This window comes from Bubalus kerabau, chromosome 2 (genome assembly GCF_029407905.1).
Source record: "Bubalus kerabau isolate K-KA32 ecotype Philippines breed swamp buffalo chromosome 2, PCC_UOA_SB_1v2, whole genome shotgun sequence".
Lineage (NCBI taxonomy): Eukaryota > Metazoa > Chordata > Mammalia > Artiodactyla > Bovidae > Bubalus > Bubalus kerabau.
The window spans coordinates 54,489,286-54,502,168 of record NC_073625.1 but is presented as its reverse complement, the minus strand read 5'-3'; the positions used below and the strand labels follow the sequence as shown (position 1 = coordinate 54,502,168).

General features: G+C 41.7%; 1 pseudogene; it reads left to right on the top strand.

Moving 5' to 3' along the window:
* The first annotated feature begins 8,071 nt into the window (after positions 1 to 8,071).
* LOC129644422 (uncharacterized) lies at positions 8,072 to 12,293 on the top strand (annotated as a pseudogene).
* Positions 12,294 to 12,883: the final 590 nt, after the last annotated feature.

Below are 12,883 nucleotides of genomic sequence, written 5' to 3'. Positions count from 1 at the left end.
CATCTGGGGGTAAGGTTTACACTGTGGTTTTGTTCCTTAAAAGGGGAGGATGTTTGCTATATAAAATGACACAACTGGAACATATTTTACAATCTATAATGTGCTCTATGTTTGTTATCATTATCTATGGGCATAAAGTCATATGGGTGTTCAGATCCTGCAATCTTCTTAAGATGAACATATGTGGGCAGGGATTTTATGTGTTCTTCTCACCTTCCTGGCTTCTGTAGATAATCATTCCTCCTGAAAATAGATGGAATACCCATGATTTAAGATCTTTCTGAAGAGATTCCCCAATAATGACATTTCATTCTTTTAGCTTGGGGTGATCAAAGCAACAGGGATATAGAATCGTGTTCAGTCACTGTGTATGTTGAAGGATAATGTTCCATAGGCTAGTTACACATCTCTGCAGGTTGAATTATGAGAAGGAAGTGGAGAAGAGGGAATAAAACGGACTATAAGTTGAAGAGTGGAAAAATACAATAAATTTCATAAAGCCGACAAGGGCTGGAGGACTGAGTTTCTTACATGGAATAGCACTGCGACCACAGAAAAAGGGAATATATTTACCTTGTATGGAAAAGTATCTTCATGCTGTGTTTGATATTCTAATAAAATTTGGATACTTTTCAAAGGCAAAATTCTATATATATTCTCAAATGCTTTCTCCATCATATCCAATATTCTAAGAGCTTGAAATGCAAATGGAAAATACTGTCAATTGAAATGTAAGCACAATATATTCAAATTACTATATATAATTCTTCCTTATAAGAGGTTGCTCTACAATGATTTTATTTATTTATTTTTTCAAAATCTTTCTCACTCAATGACTGTTTTATGTCTGAGACATTATCACAATGATAGGAAAATAATAGCCATTGTATACCTGATTTTTTTTTTTTTAAGTTAGGATGATTTTAACACAAGCTATTATTAAACTGGTATTTTGGGGATTTTGAGGCATAATTACTATTTTAGTATGAACCTCTTTTACATATCACTCATTGCTAATTACAAGCCTAGTATTTTTCTTCTTTCAAACGAAATTAAGTTATATGGATTAATTTAAATTTCTGTTAATATACAATTTACAAAAAAATTTGTTATTACTCCAAAGGCAATTATTGTATTTGCCTTATCCATACAACCAGGATTTCCTGGTGGCTTAGATGATGAAAAAATCTCCTTCAATGCAGGAGACCTGGGTTTGATCCCTGGGTTGGGAAAATCCCATGGAGGAGGTCATGGCAACTCACTTCAGTATTCTTGCCTGGAGAATCCCCATGGACAGAGAAGCCTGGCAGGCTATAGTCCGTGGGGCCACAAGGAGTCAGACATGACTGAATGACTAAGCACATATAACCAACTATTGAAGGGAGAATGCAGAATTACACATGATGTTCTAATAGACTCTGAATTTACAACTATATTAAAGTTAATACATTTCTCAACACCATTAGGGCTTCCCTGAATTAACATCTGTCACAATGGTTATAATTTTAAAAGACAACAAGGAGTTCTTCAAAAATATGGACAAATTGGAATCCTTTTATACTTCTGGTGAACATGTAAAATAGTACAGCCATTTTGGAAGAGTCTAGCTGTTCAACCAAAGTTTAAACACAATTACCATATGACTTGGAAATTCCACATTTAGGTACACACTCAAGAGAAATGAAAATAGATATCCACAAAAATATTTGTATGTAAATATTTATGGTAGCATTATTTATAGCAAGCAAAAAGTGGAAATCATCCAAATTTCTACCAGCTGGTGAACTTATAAATGTAGTGTTCTCTTTCAATAGAGAGTTAAAATTTGTCAATAAATTGTAGAGGACTACTGAATGCAATATTAACCTAAAAATGTTTTGCTGAGTGAAGGAAGCCAGTTAGATAAGACTACACATTGTATGATTCATTTACATGAAATATCTAGAAGAGGCAAATCTAAAGAGGTAAAATATATTGGTGGTTTCCTAGGGCTTCCCTTGTAGCTCAGTTGGTAAAGAATCTGCCTGCAATGCAGGAGACACGGGTTCAATCCCTGGGTTGGGAAGATCCCCTGGAGGAGGGCATGGCAACCCACTCCAGTAACCTTGCCTGGAAAATCTCATGGACAGAGGAGCCTAGTGGGCTGCGGTCCATGGGGTTGCAAAGAGTCAGGCATGACTGAGCAACTAACTAACACTTCTTAGGTCTAGTGAGGATGAAGGAAAGAGATGTAACTGGTAAATGGCACAATATTTCTTTGGGGTTGATGAAAATATTCTAAAATTGATTTTAGTGATGGTCACACAACTTTGTGAATAAACAGAAAATTACTGAATAATATGTTCTGTGCTATGTCAATCAATTGTGTCTGACTCTGCAACCGCATGGAGTGTAGCCCGCCTGGCTCCTCTGTCCATGGAGATTCTCCAGGCAAGAATACTGGAGTGGGTTGCCATGCCCTCCTCCAGGGGATCTTCCCAACCTAGGGATTGGACCTACATTCCCCACATTGCAGGTGGATTCTTTACTGTCCGAGTGACCAGGGAAGCCCCATAAATAGTATATTTTATGTGAATTATATTGCATATCAGTTATATCTCAATAAAACCATTTTTTAAATCTTAATAGTTACTATAAAGAAAGCAAATTTATTTAAACAAACTTACCTCTTTATCAAAATTACAATCTACTAGACAAGACAAACTAGTACCACCTTCCATCCCAAGCCCTGACACTGTTCTAAGGTCAAGGTGCCTCTGAATTCCGTAACTCCAGTCCAAATTCATTGCTGATACAATTAAAAACACCTAGTTAGACAACACTTTATTCTATAACATGGTGATGTGATCAATAATGCCCAACATAAAACCCTCTACATTTGCTAAGGGATTGTTATGCAGTAGTAAGTTTCCTGGTTATGTCAGTCAATCCATGTAACTCTATCTTATCTTTGCAACTCATTATTAGTACCATGTATGGCAGGATCTGTATGTCTGGTAGAATGCTAGTCACATATTAATAATATGAGATTAATAAATAAAGAATGAACAATGAATAAATAGAAACATAATATGAGTAGTGGATACTATAAACTATCAATATAATCCAGCTCTTCACTGCAGATATCTTGGTGACATGTTAGCCATGACAAATCTTCGAATTATTTTCAGTACCAGTTCAGTAATTTGGCAAAGTCCCTTATTGCCAATGTATTACAAGTTGATCTATCCCTAGCTAGTCTCAGGCTAGGATAACTTATGTCTACAAATGATTCTAAAGTTTAGCGCTGCTTTTTTTTTTCCTATCAATAAATGTTACTGATAGCAGTTTCTAACATTTATTTCTAAATTAGTAGCTATATACTTTAGCATTCTAAATTAATAATAAACTTAGTTATAATAATCCTAAAGCTATTTTAGATAAAATTAGAATAGATTTATTCATTGCTATTATGTGGTTGACTTTCTTGTTTTAATAATCACATATGTGAAATCTTTAAAGGAATTCGTCAATGAGACTTGTGAACACCAGAATTAGAAGAATGAGAACTTAATCTACCAAAATAGCCCTCTCATCTGTCTAAATTGGACTACATAGCTCCAGTATGAAGGCTATTTCCGCAGTGGTGTCATTTCAAATCCATTCATATTTGTTCTTCCCTTCTTTCAGTAACAGCTGCTATTGCTGTTGTTTAGTTACTAAATTATGTCTGACTCTTTTGTGACTCCATGGACTGTAGCCCACCAGGCTCCTCCGTCCATGGGATTTTCCAGGCAAGAATATTGGAGTGGGTTTCCATTTCCTTCTCTAGAATATCTTCCCAACCCATGGATTAAACCCACATCTCCTGTATTGCAGGTGGATTCTTTACCAATGAGTCACCTGGAAGCCCTCAGTAACAGCTGAGTTCCACCTTAAGTCAGATCTTCACTTTTTCTTTTTTGCATTTGCTATAAAATAAGGGTATCCTATCTCGGGTTGTGACTTGCTAAGATCTGAGTATCTGTGTTTCATACTCTTTGAACACATGAGAAGAACTTGCCACTGTTCCATTAACAGCAAACCCACTGAATCTATGGATCTCAGTCTCTGAAGCAGACCAAAGACCCAAAGGCAGAGTCAGGGGCTTACAAATAATCATTGACATTGGAAACAGAAGCTTTCCCTTTCTCAAGTCGGTTATGCTATTTCTCCTTTTTCCTTCTACCAGTAAAACTTTTTTTATCAGAAGTCATGTCTTCCTGTCCTTTTCTGTATATTTGCATACACACACACATTTATTTTCCTCTTAAAAGTCATTTAGGGCATTGCCAAGTTTTGTTATCAGTGAATAATTATTTGATGAAATCACATGTAATTTCATCTTTCTGCTTATGTTTAAAAATCCTTGTAGAATAGAATTCTATGGTATAATTACTGTATCAAAAGAACAAATGTAGCATTCATCTTAATGTGTAATGCCAAATTTTTCCCTTTTCTACCAATAATCTTAGCAATATACAAACCCATATAATGTGCCAACTTGATCTATAGAATCAATGCCACCCAATCAAAGTCCTAGAAAATAATCTTGTGAATATAAACAAAGTGATTATAAAATATACATGTAGAGGCAAAAGACCCATAATAAAAATTACAATATTAAAAAGGATGAAGGGCTGACACTGTCTGGCATCAGTACTTACTGTAAAGTTACAATAATCAAGATGGCATTTTTTTTTTAAAGAATAAACAAATAGATCAATGAAACAGAACAGAGATCCCCAAAATAGGTCCCCATAAATGTCATGAACTGATTTTGACAAAGGAGAAAAGGCAATATAGTGGAGCAAAGACCATCTCATCAACAACTAGCATTGGAACAACTGGACATCCATGCACAATAAATAAATAAAATCAATCTATGCACAGACTTTACACCCTTCACAAAAATGAAGTCAAAATGGATCACAGATCTAAATATAAAAAGAAAAACTTTAAAACTCATGGAAGATAACAGGATAAAATTTATATGACCTTGGGTTTCTCAATTATAATACCAAAGGTGCAATCATGAAAGAAAATTTAATAGCTGGACCTTCATTAAAATTAAACATTTCTGCTCTGTAAAAGACCATGTCCATAAAATGAAGACAAGCCATAGACTGGGATAAAATATTTTCAAAAGACATATATGATAAAGGGCTGTTATCCAAAATATATAAAGAACTCTTAAAATTCAACACACCTATGTATGCAGTGAGGATGTCACTGCACTGAAAAATGGCATTTGTATGGAGGTACTGTCAATTCAGCTAAAAGGGAGAAGACACAGATGGAAACAAAGAGAGAGAGATGGAAAGTGAGAGAGGGAGAGAAAAAGAGAGAAAGAAAGAAAAAGAAATCTTTGTTTTAGAGTAGAAATAATTGTAAACAAACTCTGTGGAAAAGGAGAAGAGTCCTACTTTTCCACTCTGAGATATAAACAAATGCTTCCAAGGAGATAAATCCCTGTAAGTCTCTAGAAGTACCTCCTGTAACTGTAACTCCAAGAGATTGTGCTGGGTTTGAAGAAGGAATTCATAGGGCCTGGTCTCCATCTTAGGCCTGTTCGTGCTGATCATGCTCGGCCAGCTTTCCAATGGACTCTGAACTCTGTGTTTAGTGCCTATGAAAACAACAGAAGGATAAGATCCCCTCCAGACAGGGGAACCTTGAAGATTGTATCTAGGTTACTCATCGCCTAAGAGAAAACATACACTAATCACCCCTTCCTCCAGACAGGCCATAAATTTTTTTGTATCTATCGGAGTGTAACCTTGGGTTTATTGATTATTGGTTAATTGTTTGACTTAGCACATGAGCACATAGCACGTGAAAGATGGGGTTATTGGGATTGTATTTTCCTTGGTTTATGTAAGTCTCAAGGAATTTGGAGTGGTGGGTTCAGACACGTACACATAGGGTGTAAAAGATTTTCACAAATGCTGGTCGGGGTCCTTGGCTAAGAGGAGACTCTGCCTTGGGCCCACGGATGTAATAAACTGCACTCCACTATCTGCATTGTCCTTCTGAGTGAGTTTGTTTCCCGGAACGTGTGGCTATGACATTTGGTGCATGGGCCGGGAAACTCCTCACTTTGAGGAGACAAGTCCCATTTGGGGCTACTCTGAGGCCTTTGCAGCTCAAATCTTCCAGAGGGGGGAAGGTGCCTCGCCTTTCTGGAAGTATTCTGCTTCTCAATGCCCAGACCTTTCATGTTAGCAGGTAGTGGATGGCAGCAGGGGAACTGAGTGCTCAGGTGAGGAGGAACCCACCCAGTAGGGTGGAAGAGGCGGCCTGATCACCCCCCTGGGAGGGACTAACAGGGGCATGGACACACAGGGGCCTGGAATAGGCAGGCAGCAGCCATTACTTGGTACACAGGTCGACAAGCGTGCTATGGTTTAGGAAGGAAATTTGTGAAGGTCATTTAGGAGGTGTGTCCATGCCATCTCAGGGAAAATTATTACCAACGATCACCAGAGGACTTTTAGGATAGGAAACTGGTCCTTGTATGCTCATATTCTGCCCGCCTCAGGAGGTGTCCCATCTGCTGTGAAATTCTTGACCCCCTCAAAATTGTTAGGCTCGAAGGAAGAGGATATATAAGTGAGTATGAATTGGCTTTCCTGGAGATGGCCTGGGACATGGGATATTTAACCCATCTGTGTTTTCATCCACACCTGATCAAGCCTACCAAGGCAGAAGGGACTTTAAGGGAGAAACAGTCTTGGACCACGTGGTGTTCTGGTTCGGCTGTGCTGACCAGCAGGTGAAGGCACGCTGATCCCCCTTCTCCCTCTAGGATCTGGCAGGTAAGGTTCTTCTCACCCCAATTAGGAAGGAGGCAGAATGGCAATTTAAGTGTCATTGACTGGAAATATCAGAAGTACATAGGGTACTGAGAACTTCGTAGACAGAACAAAAAGGAAAAGTAGAAGAAGGTCTGAGAAGGTAAGCAAGATGGGAGGAAGTACATCTAAGGTAACTGTGTTGGAGTGCATGATTAAAAATTTTAAGAAGGGATTAAGAGGAGACTATGGGGTGATGGACAGGGAGGCCTGGAGTGCTGCAATTCACGGGGTTGCAAAGAGTCAACAAGACTGAGCGACTGAACTGAACTGATGGGGTGAAGATGAAGCCTAACAGCCTCCACATACTCTATGAGGTTGAATGGCCCCCTATGGGAGTAGGATGGCCACCAGAGAACACCATGAACTTAAAAATAGTGGAAGCAGTCTATACAGTAGTCACAGGAGAGCCAGGACACCTGGATCAATACCCATATATTGACTCATGGTTAGAGTTAGCTCAAGACCCTCCTACTTGGACATGGTTCCGTATCCAGAAGGGAAAGGGAAAAATATTAATGGCACAAAAATTGACTGATGATAAAAAAGGAAATTCTACAGCATTTGGACGAGGATGACCTGCATCTCCCCCATACTGGATAATGACGTGCCTGCCTCCCAGTGTTCCACCAGGACCGGAGGCCGCCTTAATGCCCCATCCAGGGCCAGGGGAAGTCCTGCAGCAGCCACTGCTCCTCCGCCAGCTCTCCTGGAGTTCGTAGAGCTGCCACCTCTGCAGGCTCCAATCCTGGTGACAGAAGCCTCTGGCCAACACTTCCAGGATCCGGCTCCAGCCAAACCACCCAAGCTATACCCACCTCTCCCCGTGAGTACTGACAAGAAGGGCAGGGAGACGTTGGAATTAAGCAGAGGCTGCGCTCTGCCAGAGAGCCGGAGGGAACGAAAGAGAACAGACAAGAGATTTGCAATGCTAGCTGCTGCTCTGGGCAAGTGTATATAGGGCCCTCCGGAAAACCTCATCTGCCCCAGGGACAGGGCAGTCCTTCAACTGGTCCCAACGGAGGCCCGGAGCCCCTTTACAGCCAAGCCAGTGTGTCTGGTGCCAAGCTTTTGGCTACTGGAAGAATGAATGCCCTAAGGCAAGGAAGGAAGAGGAAGCTCCCACAGTTGTGGGGCTTGCTGACTTGGAAATTAAATAGGGTTGCTGGGGCTCAGAGATATCAGGTCCCCGAAAGCCAATGGTAACCTTAAAAGTGGGGGACCAAAACACTGACTCCATGGTGGATACAGAAGCAGAACTGTCGGTAGTAACAAGACCTGTGGCACCACTGTCCAAAAAGACTACAGCCACTATGGAGAACAGTGTGGAGATTCCTTAAAAAACTGGAAATAGAACTGCCTTATGATCCAGCAATCCCACTGCTGGGCATACACACTGAGGAAACCAGAAGGGAAAGAGACACGTGTACCCCAATGTTCATCGCAGCACTGTTTATAATAGCCAGGACATGGAAGCAACCTAGATGTCCACCAGCAGATGAATGGATAAGAAAGCTGTGGTACATATACACAATGGAGTATTACTCAGCCATTAAAAAGAATACATTTGAATCAGTTCTAATGAGGTGGATGAAACTGGAGCCTATTATACAGAGTGAAGTAAGCCAGAAAGAAAAACACCAATACAGTATACTAATGCATATATATGGAATTTAGGAAGATGGTAACAATAACCCTGTATACGAGACAGCAAAAGAGACACTGATGTATAGAACAGTCTTTTGGACTCTGTGGGAGAGGGAGAAGGTAGGATGATTTGGGAGAATGGCATTGAAATATGTATAATATCATATATGAAACGAGTCTCCAGTCCAGGTTCTATGCACGATACTGGATGCTTGGGGCTGGTGCACTGGGACGACCCAGAGGGATGGTATGGGGAGGGAGGAGGGAGGAGGGGGAACACGTGTATACCTGTGGTGGATTCGTTTCAATATATGGCAAACCAATACAATATTGTAAAGTTAAAAAAAAAAAAAAAAAAAAAAGACTACTGCTGTAACTCGGGTATCAGGAGAAGAGATGATTAAATGTTTTGCCAGCCCAGAAAATGTCAGATGGGGGGGTGGGCACCAAGTCATTCATGAATTCCTCTACATTCCTGAGTGCCCAGTACCCCTGTTGGGGAGAGACTTGCTCTCCAAACTACGAGCACAAGTAACTTTCTCCCCTGAGGAGAGGCCCATCTTCCGGATGGGCACTATGACTTATTCTCTCTCAATACCACCCCAAGATGAGTGGAGGTTGCATGAGCCTCCGAAGGAAGAACCCGGTGGGCCAGAAGAGCATGAGAGAGAGCTAACTCAATTATTCCCTGAGGTCTGGGCAGAAGAAAACCTCCCCTCCCCCCAGGCTGGGTAAACATCAAGCCCCAGTGATAATAGAACTCAGACCAGGCGCCATCCCGGTTAGAAAGTGCCCATACCCGCTATCTATAGAGGCCTGGGCCGGCATACTGCCCCACATCAATAGATTGAAACAAGCAGGCATTCTAGTAGAGTGCCAGCTGGCTTGGAATACACCAATCCTGCCATTCAAAAAGGAAGGAGGACAGGATTATAGGCCTGTATAGGATCTCAGGCTAGTCAACCAGGCTACTGTGACTTTACACCCCACTGTTCCAAACCCCTATACCTTACTTAGCCTCCTCCCACTGAGGACTAAAGTTTATACTCCCCTAGATCTCAAGGATGCCTTCTTCTGTGACACTGGGGCGAGGGTGTATGCACAGGGCACCAAGCAACAGCTCACCTGGACTCCCCTACAAGGGTTTAAGAATTTCCCAGCCATCTTTGGGGAAGCCTTGGCTTCTGACCTGAACTCATACCATCCAGAAGAGTATGGATGTTGGCTCCTACAATATGGGGATGACCTCCTGCTGGCTGCGGAGACCAAGGAAAAATGCTGGAAAGGGACAAAAACACTGCTCCAGCTGCTGATGGAAGCAGGTTACTGGGTGTCAAAGAAGGCACAGATCTGCAAGGAGGAGGTAAGGTATCTGGAGTTTGTTTTAAAGAAGAACACAAGGTTCCAGACCCTAGTTGGGTCCTGTATACTGATGGCACTAGCCTGATAAAACAAGGACAACGGCTGTCAGGTTAGCCAAAGCAGAAGGGGCCATCAAGACTGAAAAGGGATGGTGGGAATTGCCAAGTGGCAAATTATTGGTACCAGAGGAGCTGGCACACAATCTGGTAAGCCAAACACACCAAATGACCCACCTAGGCCATGCTGCCTGCTCACAGGTTAATGCTGCCTCTCAGGTATTCAGACAAAAACCTCCAGATATTCAGATGAAAGGCACGCTGCCCTTAAACACCTGGGAGTGGACTTCACTGAAATGAAACCTCACTGACACTACCGTTACCTGCTGGTCATGGTATATACATTCTCGGGATGGGTAGAAGATTTTCCTACCTGGACTGAAAGGGCATCAGAAGTAGCCTGGTGCCTGCTTAGAGAAATAGTTCCCAGATTTGGACTTCCTACCAGCATTGGTTCAGACAATGACCCGGCTTTTGTATGGGAAAGCTGGTGGCTAAAACAGTAAAGCATCTGCCTGCAATGCAGGAGACCTGGGTTCAATCCCTGGGTCGGGAAGATCTCCTGGAGAAGGAAATGGCAACCCACTCCAGTACTCTTGCCTGGAAAACCCCATGGACGGAGGAGCTGGTAGGCTTCAGTCCATAGGGTCGCAAAGAGTCGGACACGACTGAGCGACTTCACTTTCACCAGCATTGGTTCAGACAGTGACCCGGCTTTTGTAGCTGATTTAGTACAACAAGTAAGCAAAACTTTAAACATCAAATGGAAACTGCACACTGCATATAGGCCCAGAGTTCTGAGATGGTGGAATGAACCAACCGGACATTAAAGAGACTCTCCAAGTGGATCACAGAGACTGACTGTTCCTGGGTGGACTTGTTTCCGACGGCTCTGCTTAGACTCAGGATGACACCACAGTCCCATGGCTCTTCTCCGTACAAAATTGTGTATGGGAGGCCCCCTCCCATAATAAAACAGGTGTCAACAAATTTGCCTCAGGTAAGGGGGATAGGATTTCACAGCAGATGGAACTGGGTAAGGTAATAAATCAGGTAACTAAGTTTGTACAAGAAAGGATGCCGTTCCTCCTTTGGGAACAGATTCATGAGTTTATGCTTGGTGATCAAGTATGGGTCAAAGATTGGAAACATGATTTGTTAGCCCCTTGGTGAAAAGGCCCTTATGTTATTCTAACTACCCCTACTGCAGTTAAAGTTGCATGTATTGTCCCTTGGATCCATCATACGAAGGTGAAGAGAACATACCACGCAGACCCAAGAAATGCTGAGTGGACTGCACAGAGGGACCCTGCTGACCCTCGAGAGACTAAGACCATCCTTAAGAAGAAGGGAAAGAAGATCCTGGATGAGCCCCTTCAGGATGAAGCCGCACAATCAACTCCTGCTGCTTGGCCTCATCAACATGATTTTGAATTTAACTTCTGTTTCAAGCCAGGACAATGTTTTCATCTCATGGGCACATTCCCACGCAGACTTCCACAACACTTCCAGCTGCTGGGTATGTAGGGCTATGCCTCTGTCAGTGATGGAGGGACTTCCTTGGTGGGTGTCACCACTCTGCTAAGAAGATTTTAAACCACTCTGCTCTTTTCTGGAATGACAAAACGAGACTTTCCTCTCTCTTGTCAATCATAACCTCTCCTTGCTCTCTTGGTGTAAGACCAAATCAATAGACTTGGGTCATGGGGTTACATTTGATATAAATGCCAGTGTAACAAAAGCCTAACCTACAACAAGCCCCGGTAAATCTACCTTATTTACATGCTAGGTGGACAAGATCCGTGTTTCAGTGGTATGGGTATATTGCTGCCTTATCCGTACCCTCTATAGGGACAACAGATAACATGATTAAAGTAGAGGCCTTGACTAATTTCACAAAACAGGCCCTCCTAGATAGAACAAAAGCCATCCAAGCCTTAAATGAAGAGCAAATACAAATGAGAAAAGTGGTAATTCATAATAGAATGGCTTTGGACATACTCACAGTTGCTTAAGGAGGGACCTATGCTATAATTAAGGTTGAATATTGTGTATACATTCCTGACTTATCTGGTAATGTATCAACTGCTTTAGATGACATAAAAAACTAGGTAAAAGCAATGTCAAATGAATACATTCCTTTCTGGACTTCGGTCCTATCTTGGGTGAAGGGCGATTGGTGGCAAACTATATTTACCACTGTTATAGTTTCCTTGATAGTTCTGCTTTGTGAACCTGAATTTTACAACGTATTATGAACTTTGTAACCTGAAGGTTGATGTCATTCTCCCAAATTGGCGGTCGGAGACCCAGGGTGCAATATATCCCTATGAATGATGCTTATAATATGAGTTAAGAGCATCAAGAGGGAGGAATGAAGAAATAATTCGTAGGGCCTGGGCTCCATCTTAGGCCTGTTCATGCTGATCATGCTTAGCCACCTTTCCAATGGACTCTGAATTCTGTGTTTAATGCCTATGAAAACAACAACAGAAGGATAAGACCCTCTCCAGACAGGGGAACCTTGAAGATCATATCTAGGTTACTAATCGCCTAAGAGAAAACATACACTAATCACCCCTTCCTCTAGACAGGCCATAAATTTTTGTGTATCTATCGGAGTGTAACCTCGGGTTTATTGATTACTGGCTATTTGTTTGACTATTTGAACACATGAGCACATAGCACGTGAATGATGGGGTTATTGGGATTGTATTTTCCTTGGTTTATGTAAGTCTCAAGGAATTTGGAGTGGTGGGTTCAGACACGTACACATAGGGTATAAAAGATTTTCACAAATGCTGGTCGGGGTCCTTGGCTAAGAGGAGACTCTGCCTTGGGCCCGCGGGTGTAATAAACTGCACTCCACTATCTGCATTGTCCTTCTGAGTGAGTTTGTTTCCCGAAACACGTGGCTACAACAGTTTTTGTTTGTTTGTTTATTTT